This window comes from Spermophilus citellus (assembly GCF_964194105.1).
Source record: "Spermophilus citellus genome assembly, chromosome: 14".
Taxonomy (NCBI): domain Eukaryota; kingdom Metazoa; phylum Chordata; class Mammalia; order Rodentia; family Sciuridae; genus Spermophilus; species Spermophilus citellus.
In genome coordinates, this window is record NC_138194.1 from 19,900,861 (window position 1) to 19,916,808 (window position 15,948).

The following is a 15,948-nucleotide window of genomic DNA, read 5'->3' on the forward strand; positions in this document are numbered from 1 at the left end:
TAGAAAATGGGCAATTGCTTTTGATATTTGCTGAAAATTTTCTTAACATCTTGAGCTGATATTGTAGAAATAAGGAAATATAAATATAGAGTACTGCATCAGAAATGTCTTAGGTTTATATGAAGTTTTAAATTTTTAATTTTTAGATTTGAACTTAGGGGCATTTAATCAGTAAACTATATCCCCAGATTTTTTTCATCATTTTTATTTAGAGAGATGGTCTGCTAAGTTGGTTAGGGCCTCAGTAAGTTATGAAGCCTGGCTTTGAACTTGAAAAACTCCTTCTGTAGTTTCTCAAGGGTCACAGACATGGACCACCATGCCTGTTGTATAGAGCATTTTTACTTATATTTGCATTACATATGTAATTTGTTACTACATAAAAAGTTTGTATTTCTTAATGTTAACCATGTCATGCATTTAATGATGTTATTAGGTTACATACCTCCCACTATTTACTTTAGTAATGGATCGATGCAATAGTAAAACATTCTATTGGGTAAATAATGCTATAACCTGTCCATTAATTATTTCTTGTTTAATCAAGTTTTATTTGGGGAATATTATTTATGTAAATTATCTTTGTAATTATGGAAAATTTCCGACAGTTATAGAAAGGACCTAGGGATATTAAATAATGCCCAGATATCCCTAGTTTGAATTACGACTTTAACATTTCACCTTGTATAGTTGCAGTACTCCCTAAGGGATCTACAACTCTGGAGAGTTATACAAGCTCCCAATTAGGGAGATGAGAAAGGTCCAAGAGACTAGGAGCCACATGCATATTCAGGTAAAAGGAGGGTTACTGAAGGGGGGATTAGTCTCAATATTTCCTGGAGAATCCACATGGTCTAAAGGCCCATTCTGACTCTTGGACTGAAGAAACCATGCAGTTACTCATGAATTCCATGACGTTCATCACTGAGGAGACTAGACTGACCTCAAGTGTAGGAAAAACATCCCAATATAGGACCACCTCTTTAGTCTTGGCTACTCAGTAGAAAAGTGTAACCAGATACATGTAAAATGATGACTGTAAAAAGAAAAAAGACACACTATAGGAGCATTTATGCCACCACATTTTTTATTTCATTATATATTGTGATTTTATAGACCTTTTTCGTTCTATTTTATAACTTACAATATAATGTTTGTTACACTTATTAGATTTTGTGATAGAAGCATTTGTCATGGTCTCCCAGACCCCTCTGCAACCCAGTAATTATAAGATACTATAAACTAACCCTGTCTCTCTTCAGATCTTACAGCTCCAGGAACCCATGACACCACAGAGAAACAGAATTTTGATAGAAATAAACCTCTAGACTCTCATCTACAAGTCCTGTTCAAAAAGTAAAATCACAATATTCTCTTTATATGTGAGTCCTTAGGGTCAACAAAACACCACCCACAAACATTTTATTTAATTTTATTTGGGAAAATAAATATTGAAATATAATGATTAATTCTAGGAGAATAATATTCACAATATATTTTATTCCAAAGGATAAATCTCTAGGTTTCATGCTTGTCTCCACTCCATGTTATTTTACATAGAAAATTGGCTTCATTTTACATATGAGAGTTTTAACTCTTTATAAGGCCCGGAGGAAAGATTCAGTACTAGAGGTCTAAGGAAAATATTAAAGATCTTCCCTTTTCATGTGCCTGTATGATGTCTGCATATCCTTGATGAAACAGCTAAAGAATGCCGATTTATCAATGCATCTGGCTTGGTGGCTCACTCATTGGAACCTCAGTGAAGGTGGTATCCAAAAAGATGTTTGATGCTTAATTGCAGCCTCAGATTTCCTATTTTACACTAACAGCCCTATGCCTGAGTTTGTAGGCAGGGGGTGTAAAGAGGGTTCCTGGTATGGCCTGCAGGCCTGTGTTCAATCTCCTTATGTTTTAATTACTGGTAATGTGAGAGTTAAGAGAAAGGATGATAACTATCTTGTAGCCAATAAAAAGTGCAATTTGCCTAATTGCATCAGTAGATACAACAGAGGGAAAGGAATATTAATCCTTCACCAGTCTTCCTTTGTCTTACTACCAGACAAAATTTCAGAGCCATTGTATGCCTATGCTGGTGTTCAGGTTTTACAACAGATGCATGCTCGAGTGACCAGACTTAAGCAAGCTTTTGGACTCATAATTCTTGGTTATAATTTTTTATTTAATCTCATTCATCACTCCACAGTTATCGTCTCAGTGGCTATATCTCAGAACATTCAACATGCAAATTTTCTTAATAATTTGGCTCAAAATACATCCAAGGCCTTCAATAATCATAAATATTGATGAAAGTATTGATGCTAACTTGAATGACTTAGAAACTTCTGTCATAAATATTAGTAATGAGCTTTCTGCTCTCAAGTTCATGGAAAGGCTTAAATGCCATCTGACTATGAAGGTCTGTGTTACTGCAGCCAAATATAAGCTTACCAATGGGATTTGGAGAAGGTTAAATTATCTAATGGGCATTTGGCATAGAAAATAATAATAGCCTGGATCTTATGGGGTTAAATCACTAAATTCAGGATATTCAAAAAAGCAAAATCAATCCTTTGGATCCTACTTCTCTAACTGGAAATACTTCAAGAATGGAATGGCTTTAACACTGGAAACACATTGAAACACTCTGCATGGTATATTGTTGGAATGAGATGTCTGCTACTAGTTCTTTTTTGTATTGTGATATAGGTTATCACACCCTCAGACAAGAATCCAGGAACTTAAAATAATGGCTCATCATTTTCTATTGCAAAGTCAAAAGGGGGAATATTCAGGGTGTCACCTGTGAATTACTTGAGGGCCTTCTTTGGGTATGGAGCCATGGAGATTTAGGTCTAACCTGGGGAACTATCCACAGCTCCCCAGAGTGCACTGGATTGCCCAAGACACACGACCCTAAATCTGCTCTACTAGGAAGACCCCTCTTGTAGCTCCAGAGTTGGGCATATCCCATTGGGAACTGCAAAGCCCACCTTCTACCTTATTTGTCAAAGAATATTCCATTGAAAACCTTTGATATTCCCTGATATAAATAAAGCAAACATGGGCTCCATTTTGCTCTTTTGAGTGTGGAAGCTTCAACAACCGATGAAGAGTGGCTAGCCCATCCCACCCCCACTTTTAAAATTACTTTCCATATCCTGTGGAGTTTTTTCTGCTTTAACTTTCTTAGCTTTTAGTTTGCAGCCAGACCATTCCACCAAGAGGAACTCTATTTTTACCACCTGCAGTTTTGAACTCATGATCTTCTTTCCTCAGCTTCTCAAGTCACTGTGATTACAGGCCTGCGCTACTATGCTGAGCTCTTGATTGCTATTTTTATTTAGCACTTTTTATTCTCATCCTATCTGTGTTTTGGAATAAAAAGTGAATCTTATGTAGACAGTAGAACAATTTTGTTTGGTTCTAGGTTTTATTCCCAATGGTGCCTTAACACTGGGCTACATCCCCAGCCACTTTTTAATATTATTGTATTTTATTTTCAGACAGTGTTATGCTACGTTTCTGATGCCAGCATCAAACTTGTGATACCCTAGCCTCAGTCTCACAAGTAGCTTAGTGACAGCATTGTTCCACTGTGTCCAGATGATGATGATTTAGACAGGCTCTACATAAGTCACCAAATTTGCCCTCAAACTTGCAATCCTCTTACCTCAGCCTCCTGAGTTTCTAGAGTCACAGAGGTATGCTGCATGCCCAACTTGATCAATATATTTTCTAAAATTGGAACAAAGTGGATCTATATGCATTAATAGTAATGAAAAAAAGTAATAGTATTGAACCAAATGCTTCTTCTATGTTGCCACTTGTTTTCCACCTATATGTTTTTGGTTTATCAATTTTCCCACTATTTCCTATTAATGATTCATTTTTCTTGTGTACCATTTTTATTTTATTTTTTCTTTTGGCACATGTTTTAGTTTTTCCTTAGTGACTGTTCTGGGAGCTCTAACAACTTAAATTTATGACAATCAGTTTTTATTCATGCCAAATTAGTTTCAATAGTATAGAAAAAAATTTGCTGATCTTACAGATTTGTCCCTCAGTCCTGTTTTTATCTTTGTCATAGACTATAACTTCATGAATTGTGTGTCTCCTATGGCTTAATAGCATTTGTCCCCAAACAAGCTTATGTTTTGGACACTTGTTCCTTATTATGGTAGCACTGAGGCAGGGAACCTTTCAAATGTGCTGTCTATTTGGTGTTAATTTAGTCATTGGGGACACCAACCTCAGGAGGAATGGACACTAGTCTCTTGGAATGACTTTTTGAGAAAATGATTTGTTATGAAACATCAAGACTGCCCCCTCTATGCTCTATGGCTCATATTGGTTCATATGATTTTTTCCTCTTCCACTTGTCCCCAATCTGATGACAGCAACCATGCTGGAATAGAGCAAAGTTGGTACTCCCCCAAAGCCAAGTGGATGGCATCCCTTTATCTTGGACTCCCAGACTCTAAAATTCTGACCTAAATGACTTTCTAATCACAAACTACTCAGCCTTAGGTATTTTCTGATAGCAATGGAAAATGGAGTCTTATAGTCATTCAGCATCAATGTTTGTTTGGTCCTACTGTTATTTTTATGTTCTAAATGTTATTTTTGTGTTCTAAGTGTTACTTTTGCACTCATTTATCTTAAAAAAATAATTTTATATTTCAAAATACACCACATTGGAATGCATTGCAATTTTTATTACACATATAGAGTACAATTTTTTTACAATTATTTTTTAAAAAAAGAATAAAGAGTTAGAAACTACATACCCCATGGCACTGGCTATAGTAAGCTACCATATTGAGCTACTGAGCTATATCTAGCACTTTTTCTCATTATTTCACGTGGGCTCAAGGTTCTGTATTTTTTTCATTTTCTTTAACCTTGATGGCTCTATTAGCATTTCTTGAAGAGTGGTTTACTCACCACAAACCTTTCCTTGTACAAATCTCCCCTTATCTTTTGAAGCACAGTTTTGCAAGGTATAAAATTATTGATTGTTTAAAAGAAACAAGTTCCATTATGTCCTCCCATTGCCTTTCAGCTTCTTGGATTCTCTAGATAAACACACTAATTCTGTCTTGTTTCTGATCAACTGTTTCTCTCTGACCACACATGGAATTGCCTCTTGCTATTTGTTTTACATCAGTTTGACTATTAGTTTCTCTTATCTGTGGTTTCCCTTTCTCTAAGCTATGGACAATTCCAGAATGAGCAACACGTGAGTTTTAAATTGCAAAGTGTTCTGAGTAGCATGATGCAGTCTCATCCCACCTCACCCCTCCAGGGCATGAGCCTCTGCCTTCTCCAGAAGTTTCCCAGTTGATATACTGTTTTTGTAATACCTTTCTGTTAGTTGCGAGTTGCCATCTTTGTTGAGAAACTGACTGTCATGATAGTGCTCCACTTGTGTAGAAGAGAACATCTCTCCAATTACTCATGCACCAAATTCTGTTTGTGCCCATGTCGCATTGTTAGCACCTTGGAGCCTAAGAATAGAAGGCACACCTTCACCCTCTCCTAATGAAAAACATGATTTCCCACAACACTGTGACCCAAGAAGTTGAGATGTGTTTAATAAGTTTAAGATGATCCTGTTTCACAAATAACCTCAAGAGAAAGTACCAGTGACTAGGAGTCAATTCTACTTCATTATAATGCTAAAATGTCCAATCAGGAAGGAAGTTGAACCATGTTTCCATAGTATATGGTTGTATGCCAAAGTGTCCTTAAGAATGGCTCCTGTGTAACCAATGCAGTCTGCTGCATGCCTAACTCCCAGGATTAAACCTGACTTCATCTGACAACACAAGGTAACCCTCCACCCCCGCCACAATGCCACCATGATCTGAGGAATGAGGTATCAGTCCCTGGACATAATGAGGAGCCAGTGGAGGCCCTTGTTCTCTCCAAAAGGAAAATGCTATAGTCGTCATCCATGAAAGAATTTAAGCCTCATTCTCATACCATGTAATACATTCAGAAGCACATATTTCTCATGATCCTGGGCTAATATTTTGCAACCTCTACCAATTACTAGACTGTGAGAGTTTGAAAGCTTTTTAGAAGAAATTTCAGTGGTCAATTCTGCTCATTATTTATTTGTTTTTGGCACCAGGGATTGAACCCAGGGCTGCTTAACTACTGAGCCACATCTCCAGGCCGGTCCTTTTTTTAAAATATATACTTTATTTAGAGACAGGGTATCATTAGGTTACTTAGTCCTTACTAAGTTTCTGAGGCTATCTTTGAACTCAGGATCCTCCTGCCCTAGCCTCCCAAGTTGCTGGGATCATGGGCATGATCACCATTCTGCATGGCTCAGTTAATTTTTCTTAATGATAAAAATAATGATTGTTTTGATGATAAGGTTTGAAGTCAAGAAGTCAGAAGTTGTTTTTGATTTATTTTTAGTCTCCAACAGTTTAAGCAAGAGCCAGTAAGGGTCTGTACCAGTGCTGGATGAGAAGAGAGTTATAGAAAAACTTCCATATGAAGTTGATTGCAAGTAATAGAATGGATATCTGGCCAAGGACAAGGAGTCAAAGGCCACTTCAAACGTCTTGGTGACAAAATGTGAAAACACAGATAAAAAACGAGTTTGTGGGAGGAGAAAAGTGAAGACCAAGTCCAGCAGTGAAGATGTCTTGCAGTTTTCATTCACCATAGGTGGGTGATTTGTTCCAGGTTAGCAATCCCCAAAGGATTGCAAAGTGCATGAATTTATGTATACAGTTTGCAGACAGCCTGCTCACATCCTCCTGTAAGTTAAATAATCTCTGGGTCACTAATACAATTTGATACAGGGCTTGGGCTGGGGCTCGGTTGCAGAGTGCTCACCTAGCACTTGTGAGGCACTGGATTTGATCCCCAGCACCACATGAAAATAAATAAATAGAAAAAAAGGTATTGTATCCATCTACAACTAAGAATATCTTTAAAAAAAACTGGTAAAAAGTAACCACTATGTAAGTAGCCATTATACCATTGTCACTACTTGGGAGAAAGTCTATACATTTACTTGGTACATGAGCAAATCATGTTCAAATCCTTCCCATACACCAGGGTTTGAGACCTTGGGGGCAGAATCCAGGCATGTGGCCACAGGTATTTCCAATCCCTGGAGAACAACCAGGGCAGGTTGTCTAGAAAAGGCTTAGAAATATGTTGTAGGAATTCCAATAACATCTGGCAAGGAGAGACAGGCAAGTAGAGGGTCAGAGATAGCACCTGGGAAAGCAGGGGGTGACAGGCAGAGCCTTGAGTTTTGGGGTGGCAAAGAGGACAGGCAGAACCTCTGGAGACACAGGGACGGTGGAAAGATATTGTGATGGGGAAACACTGAATTCTTGAGGAAGCAGACGGAGAGAAAAGATGTCACCATTAATAAAATTTAAAAAATGAGGACAGAATAGATTTAGAAGCTCAGGAAGTCTTGACATTCAAACTCCTCCTCCATTCCAGAAGATTGAATTTCCCTTTCTGAGCAGAACACACAGTGGTTTTTTTTTTTGTTTTGTTTTTGTGGTTTTTTTTTTTTTTTTTTAGGAAAACTGGCAAAAGTGTTCACTGGTTTTGAAAGATGATTTATGGCCCATAATTAAGGTTTTCTCTAGTTTCTGGTCACACAGTACTGGTCTCTACTTTTTTTTTTCCATTTTTTATGAATATCTAACACCTGGCCTAACAGTGGATAGTAAATTTATAAGCCAGTGATTGTATTTTTAAAATGCAAAATTATTATGGAACTCTATAGGGTGATACATAATTGGTTTTCTAAGATGCAGCTCATCTCTGCTTTATCTATCTATCTGTCTGTCTATTTTCAGTGCTGGTGGTGGCTCTACCACTCAGCTACATACTGATGCTGATGGATGTGTAACATGCAGACATGATTGATGGGATCATGAAGGTCAAGGAGTCATTTTATAAACCTGGCCCACTGTACAGACCCCCAATTTTGTTTTAGAAAAGTAATTTACCTAGAGCCCTGCCTGGGCCAAGTCAATGTCCTATCTTCCATTCCTCAGCCAACAACCTGTGATTTCTGTTAGAAGTGATTTCTATTCTGCTTGAGAACACAAGTTACCCTGGAGGGAATAAGTTCTGGGACACTTTCACAGACCAGATTCCAGAACTCAAGGAAATAGGATGACTGCACCTAACCATCAAGTATGTAAGAACCATTCCATTTAAAGTTAGGGCTAAATTAGGGCTAGGATTAGTGCTAGGGTTAGTGTTAGGGTTAGGGCTAGGGTTAGGGTTAGTGTTAGAGATAGGGTTAGGTTTAGGGGAAAGGATGGGGTTATAGCTAGGTTTAGGGATAGGGCAAGAGTAGAATTAGGGTTAGGGCTAGGTAAGGGTTCGGGTTATGATTAAGGCTAGCTTCAGGGCTAGGTTTGAGGGTTTGTGTTAGGGATAGAGATAGGGATAGGGCTAATGTCAGGTCTATGGTTTCGGTTAGTCATAGTTTTAGGGTTAGGTTATGGCTAGGTCTAGTGTAAGGATTACGTTTATGGTAAGGGCAGGTTTAGAGCTAGGCATATTATTAGGGTCAGAGTTGGGTAGGGTTTGGTTAAGTTTAAAGTTTAGAGTTAAATGTTGAATTAGCATTAGGGTTAGGGTTAGAAGTAGGGTAATGGACAGTGTTAGGTTTAGAGTTCAAATTAAGTTTAAGAGTAATGGATAGGGTTAGTGTTAGCAATATGATTAGCATTAGGCCTATGGTTAGCTTTTGAGTTAGGCTTATCTTTAGGTTAATGGATAGGGTTAGAGCTAATGTTAGGTCTAGGGTTAAGGTTAGGATAAGAGCTAGGGTTAGGTTTAGGCCTAGGGTTAGTGTCAGGGTTAGGATTAGGGTAAATGATAGGATATGAGCTAGGGTTAGGGCTAGGATGATGGTTAGGGTTAGAGTCAGGGCTAGGGTTACAGTTAGGGTAAGGGCTAGGGTAAGGCTAGGTTTGTGTGGTGTTTATGGCTAGCATTAGGGCTTTTGGTTAGGATTAGGGTTAGGGTTAGAGTTAGGGCCAGAATTAGGACTAGTGTTGGGTCTAGGGATAGGATTAGTCTCTAGGTTAGGTTAAGGGTTACTTTTAGGGCTAGTGCAAAGTTTTTGTTTAGGGCTAGGGATAGATTTATGACTATATTTAGGATTAGGTTGGGTCTAGTGCTAGTTTTACTGTTAGGTTTAGGTACAGGTTTACTGGTAAAGGTAGGGGTAGGGTCCAGTTTATTGTTAGTGTGAGGTTTAGTTCTAGGGTTAGTGTTAGAGTCAGAATAAGAGTCAGGATTAGGGTAACTGTTACAACTAGAATGAAGGCTAGGTTTAGGACTAGTAATAGAGTTTGGGATTAGGGTAGGCTAAGGATTAGGGTTAGGACTAGGTAATATTAGGGTGAGGGTTTGGCTTAGGGAAAGGGATGGGTTTAGTGGTAGGATTAGGTTTAGGGATAGCTTTAGGGCTATGATTAGTGTTAGGGTTAGTCTTAGGGTTAAACCTAGGTTTAGAGCTTGGATTAGCGCTAGGATTTGTGTTAGCTTTAGAGCTATGTCTAATGAAAAAACTTGGTTTCTGATTAGGGCTAGTTCGAGGGTTAGTGTTAGGGCAATGTATAGAGCTAGGGTTAGTGTTAGGATCTGAGTCAGGGTCAGAGTTCCTTCTAGGGTTAGGTTTAGCAATCAAATTATGGCAAGGTTTAGGGATAGGTGTAGGGTTAGTGTTTGGTTTAGGTTAATGTTTAGGGTTAGGTTTATGGCTCATTTTTGTTTTAGGGTTAGATTATGGTTAGGGCTAGTTTTCCATTAGCATTAGGGTCAGGGCTAGTGTTAGGGTGAGATTTAGGCTTAAAGTTAGGGTTATATTCACGTTTTGTGCCAGGGCAGTGTTTAGGACTAAGGTTGGGGCTAGGGATAGGGCTAGAGATTGGGTTAAGGTAAGGATCGGTTTAGAACTAGGGATAGGGCTAGGGTGAAAGAGTTATTCTTAGAGCAAGGGATAGGGTTAAGTTTAGGGTTAGGGCTAAATTAGGGCTAGGATTAATTCTAGTGTTAGTGTTAGGTTTAGGCCTAGGTTTAGTGCTAGGATTAGGGTAAGGTATGATGTTACAGCTATATTTTAGGCTACGTCAAGGGATAAAATTAGGGATAGGGCTAGGGTTAAGGTTACGGTTAGGATTAAGGCTAGGATTAGGGCTAGGATTTGTGTTAGGGTTAGGGCTAGGATTACGGCTAGGGCTAATGTCAGGTCTAGGGTTATGGTTAGGTATTTTTTAGGGTTAGGTTTATAGCCATATCTATTGTAAGGGTTAGGTTGAGTGATAGGGTCAGCTTTGCAGCTAGGGTAATATTAGGGTTGGAATCAGAGTTTGGGTATGTGTTAGGTTAAGATTTAGGGTTAGGGCTCAAATTAGCATTAGGGTTAGGGTTAGGGTAATGGATATGGTTAGGTTTAGGGTTCAGTTTAGGTTTAGGGTAATTGACAACCTTAGGATTAGGGATAGTGTTAAGTTTAGGCCTAAGGATAGAATTCAGTTAGGGTTATGGTTAGGGTAATGGAAAGGATTAGAGCTACCATTAGGCATAGTGTTATTGTTAGGTTAGAACTATGGTTAGTGTTAGGCCTAGGGTTAAACTTCGGTTAGGGTTATGGTTAGGGTAATAAATAAGATTAGAGCTAGGTTTAGGGCTAGGGTTTTGGTTAAGATTATGGCCATGATTCGGGGTAATTCAAGGTTTAATTTTTGGTTAAGGTTTACGTTAAATGATAGGGCTATGGTTAAGAATAGGGTTATAGCTAGGGTTAGGGATCAGATTAGGGCTAGGTTTCGGTTTAGGTTAGGGATAAGGTAGGACTACAGCTATTGTAAGAACTAGAGTTAAGATTAAAGTTAATTTTAGAGATAGTATTAGGTCTAGGTCAAGATCAAGGTCTAGTGTTTAGATTAGGTTTAGGTTTAGCGAGATGATTAGAAACAGGGTTAGTGTTAGGGTCAGAGTCAGGATCAGTATTACTGATCAGGGTTAGGGATACAACTCAAATTTGGGCTAGGGTTAAGGCTAGGTGTAGGGTTAGGTTCTGTGTTAGGGTTAGAGTAAGAATTAGGGATAGGTCTAATGTCAGGTCTAGCATTACCGTTAGGCTAGGGTTAGGTTAGGGCTATGGCTCAGTTTTGTTTTAGAGCTAGAGCTAGGGTTAGGGTTAGTTTTAGGATTAGTGATAGTGTTAGGGCTAGTGGTAGGATGAGCTTTAGGCTTAGATTTATTGTTATAGTTAGATGTAGGTTTAGGGCTTGTGCCTGCATTACAATTAAGTTTAGGGCTAGTGTTAGGTTTACGGTAACAAATAGGGTAAGAACTAGAAAGAAGACTGGGGTGCAGTTAGAGTTATTCTTTGGGCAAGGGTTAGGGATAGGTTTAGGGTTAGGGCTAAATTAGGGCTAGGATTAGTGCTAGGGTTAAAGTTAGGGTTAGGCCTAGGGTTAGGGCTAGGGTTATGGTTAGTGTTTGTGTTAGGGTTAGGGTTAGATTTAGGGGAAGGTATGGGGTTATACCTAGGTTTAGAGCTAGGGTTTGGGGTAGAATTTGATTTAGGGCTACAGTTAGGGTTCGGGTTAGGATTAAGGCTAGGTTTAGTGCCAGGATGAGGGTATGTGTTAGGGCTAGGTCTAAGATTAGGTCTAGGGCTAATGTCAGGTCTAGGTTCAAAGTAAGTGGTAGTTTTATGATTAGGTTATGGCTAGGTCTAGTGTAAGGGTTAGGTTTAGTGTAAGGGTCACGTTTAGAGCTAGGTGTTTTATTAGTGTCAGGGTCCTCGTATGGTTTGGTTTAGGTTAAGGTTTAGTGTTAAGGCTTGTATTAGCATTGGAGTTCTGTATAGGATTTGGGTAATGTATAGGGTTAGGTTTACGATTCTGTTTATGTTTAGAGTGATGGATATGGTTATTGTTAGTGATAAGGTTAATGTTAGGCCTATTGTTTTCATTTGGTTTATACTTATCTTTAGGATAATTGATAGGATTAGAGCTAAGGCTAGGGCTATTCTTAAGGTTAAATTTATGGCTCAGGTTATGGTTGGCCAAGGTTAGTGTCAGGGTTAGGTTTAGGTTAAGTATTAGGGTTTTATCTAGGGTTAGGTCTTGGGCAAGTGTTAGGGTTAGAGTCAGGGTTAAGGTTAGTGTTAGTGTTATGATTAGGAAAAGGGTTAGAGTTTTAGCTAGGTTTAGGTCTGGGTTGAGGGTTAGGGTTAGGGTTTGGTCTAGGGTTACAGTTAGGGTTACAATTAGGGCTAGGTTTAGGGCTAGATAAGGGCTAGGTTTGTGTGATGTTTATGACTAGCATTAGGGCTATGAGTAGTGTAAGAGCTCGGGTACGTTTATCACAAGTTTTAGGGTTAGGGTTATGAAGAAGTCTAGTGTTAGGGTTAGGTTTTGGGTTAGGAAAAGCTTTAGAGGTAGGGTTCGTGTTTGGGTAAGCGTCAGTTTGGGTTTGGGTTAGGGCCAGAATTAGGAATAGCATTGGGTCTAGGAATAGGGTTAGTCTTTGTGTTAGGTTAAGGCTTATGGTTAGGGCTAGTCCTAGGTTTTTGTTTAGGGCTAGGGCAAGATTTATGACTCTCTTTAGGATTAGGTTTTGTCTAGTGCTAGTGTTACTGTTATGTTGAAGTATAGGTTTACCGGTAGGGGTAGAGTAAGTGTCCGGTTTAGGATTAGTGTCAGGTTTAGATCTAGGGTTAGTTTTAGTGTCAGAATAAGGGTCAGGGTTTGGGTTATGGCTAGAGCTAAAATGAGGCCTAAGATTAAGACTAGTAATAGAGTTAGGGTTTGGGATAGGCTAAGGATTAGTGTTAGGACTAGCATAGCATTAGGGTGAGGGTTTGGCTTAGAGTAAGGGATAGGATTAGAGGTAGGTTCAAAATTAGGGATAGGATTAGGGATAGGGTTAGGGTTAGTCTTAGAGTTAAATCTAGGTTTAGGGCTCAGATTAGCGCTAGGATATGTGTTAGCGTTAGGGCTATGGCTAATGAAAGATCTTGGTTTCTGATTAGTGCTACTTCTTGGTTTAGCAATAAGGCAATGTTTAGAGCTAGGGTTAGTGTTAGGATCCAATTCAGGGTCTGGGTTACTTCTAGGGTTAGGTTTAGCACTCAAATTATGGCAAGGTTTAGGGCTAGGTTTAGGGTGAGTGTTTGGTTTAGGTTGAGGGTTAGGGTTAGGTTAATGGCTCAGTTTTGTTTTAGGGCTAGGTTAGGTTCAGGGCTAGTTCTCCAATTAGCATTGCTGTTAGGGCTAGTGTTAGGTTGCGATTTAGGCTTAAGGTTAGGGTTTGATCCATGTTTAGGGGTAGGGCAAAGGTTAGGGCTAAGGTTGAGGCTAGGGATAGGGCTAGGTTTTGGGTTATGGTAAGGCATAGGTTTAGAACTATGAATAGGGCTAGGGCAAAAGTTAGAGTTAGTCTTCGGGATAAGGATAGGTTTCAGTTTAGTCTTTGGGTCAAATTAGGTCTAGGATTAGTGCCAGAGTTAGTGTTAAGTATAGGCCTAGGTTTAGGGCTGGGGTTAAGGCTAGCGTTAGTGTTATGGTAAGGTATGATATTACAGCTATGTTTAGTGCTAGGAAAACGTATAATATTAGTGATAGGGCTGATGTTCAGATCATGGTAAGGATTAAGGCTGGGCTTAGAACTAGGCTTAGGGCTAGGGATAGAGCTAATATCAGGTCTAGGGTTAAAATTAGGTAGGGTTAGGGATAGGGCTATGACTCAGGTTTTTTTTAGAACTAGGCCTAAGGTTAGGGCTAGTTTTATTATTAGTGATAGTGTTAGGGCTAATGGTAGGGTCAAGTTTAGGCTTAGATTTATTGTTATGGTTAGATCTAGGTTTAGGACTATAGCTAGGGTTAGGTCTAAGATTACGGCTAGTGTTAGGGTTATGGTAACAGATAAGGTTAGACCTAGAAATAGAGCTATGCTGAGAGTTCAAGTTAGTCTTTGGTCTAAAGTTAAGGGTAGGTTTAGGGTTAGGGCTAAATTAGGGCTAGGTTTAGTGCTAGAGTTAAAGTTAGGGTTAGGCCTAGGGTTAGGGTTAGTGTTAGTGTTAGGATTAGGATTTGGTTTAGGGGAAGGGATAGGGTTATAGCTAGGTTTAGGGCTAGGGCAATTGTTAGAATTAGGGTTAGGACTAATTTTAGGGTTTGGGTTAGGATTAAGATTAGGTTTAGGGCTAGGCTGAGGGTTTGGGTTAGGGCTATGGCTAGGAGTAGAGCTAGGGATAATGTCAATTGTCAGTTTATGGTTAGTATTAGTTTTAGTGTTAGTTTTTGGCTATGTCTATTGAAAGGTTAAGGTGTAGGTTAAGGGTCAAATATAGAGCTAGGTGTATTATTAGGGTCAGGGTCCAGGTAGGGTTTGTTTTAAGTTAAGATTTAATGCTTGAATTAGCAGTGGGTTTGGGTTAGGGTTAGGTTAATGGATAGACTTAGATTTATGTTTCTGTTTAGGTTTAGAGTAATGGAAAGTGTTAGTGTTAATGATAGGGTTGTTGTTAGATGTAGTGTTAGTATTTGGGTTAGGCTTTTCTTTAGGGTAATGGATAGGGTTAGAGCTAAGGTTAGGGCTAGGATTAAGGTTAGGATGAGGGTTAGGGTTAAGGTTAGGCCTAGGGTTAATGTAAGGGTTAGGGTTAGTGTAGGCATTTGAGCTAGGGATAGGGCTAGGGCGAGGGTTAGGTTTTGAGTCAGGGCTATGTTAGGTTTAGGGTTAGGGTTACATTTAGGCTAAGGATTAGAGTTTGAGCAAGGGTTAGGTTTAGGGCGAGGGTTAGCATTAGGGTTAGGTCTAAGGTTATGGTTAGAGTTATGATTAGGGCTAGGTTTAGGGCTAGGATAAGGGCTAGGTTTTGTTTGATGTTTAGGGCTAACGTTAGGGCTTTGGGTAATGTAAGAGTGAGGGATATAGTTTTGACTATTTTGGGGGTCAGGGTTATGGATAAGTCTAGTGTTAGGGTTAGGTTTTGGTTTAGGATAATTTCTAGATCTAGGGTTTCTATTAGATTAAGCGTCATTGGGAGGCTAGGTTTAGTTTTAGGTTTAGGGCCACAATAAGGACTAGCGTTGGGTCTAGTGATAGGTTTAGTCTTTATGTTAGGTTAAGGGTTATTGTTAGGGCTAGTGATAGGTTTTTGTTTAGGGCTAGGGCTAGATTTATGACTCTGTTTAGAATTAGGTTTGGTCTAGTGCTAGTGTTACTGTTAGGTTTTGGTAAACTTTTACTGGTAGAGATAGTGTTAGGTTTCATTTTAGGGTTAGGGTCAGATTTATATCTAGGGTTAGTGTTAGGGTCAGAATAAGGGTCATGGTAGGGTTAGGGTTAGAGCTAGAATGAGGGCTAGGTTTAGAACTAGTAATAGAATTAGGTTTTTGGGTAGGCTAAAAATTATATTTAGGAATAGGGTATCATTAGGGTGAGGGTTTGGCTTAGGGTAAGGTATAGAGTTAGAGGTAGGGTTAGGGTTAGGGTTAGTGTTAGAGTTACGGTTAGGGTTAGTGCTAGTGTTTGAGTTGGGGTTATAGTTAGGTTAAGGGTTAGTATTAGGGTTAGGTACAGGGTTAGTCTTTGGCTTAAGATTAGAATTATGTGTGTTAGGGTTAGGGTTAGGGTCAGGGTTAGGGTTAGTGTTGGGTTTAGGATTAGGGATAGTAATAGGGTTAAGATAAGGGTTAGGTTAGGGTTTGTGTTAGGGTTATGGTTAGGGTTACCAATAGGATTAGAAATAGGGTTAGGGTTAGGGTTAGTCTTAGGATTAGGGTTAGTGTTCAGGTTAGGGTTAGGATTAAGGTAAGGTTTAGGGTTAGGGTGGTAGTGTTAGTGTTAGGGTTAGAGTTAGGTTTATTGTTAGGGTGAAGGTAGGTTTAGGATTAGTGTTAGGGTTAGGTA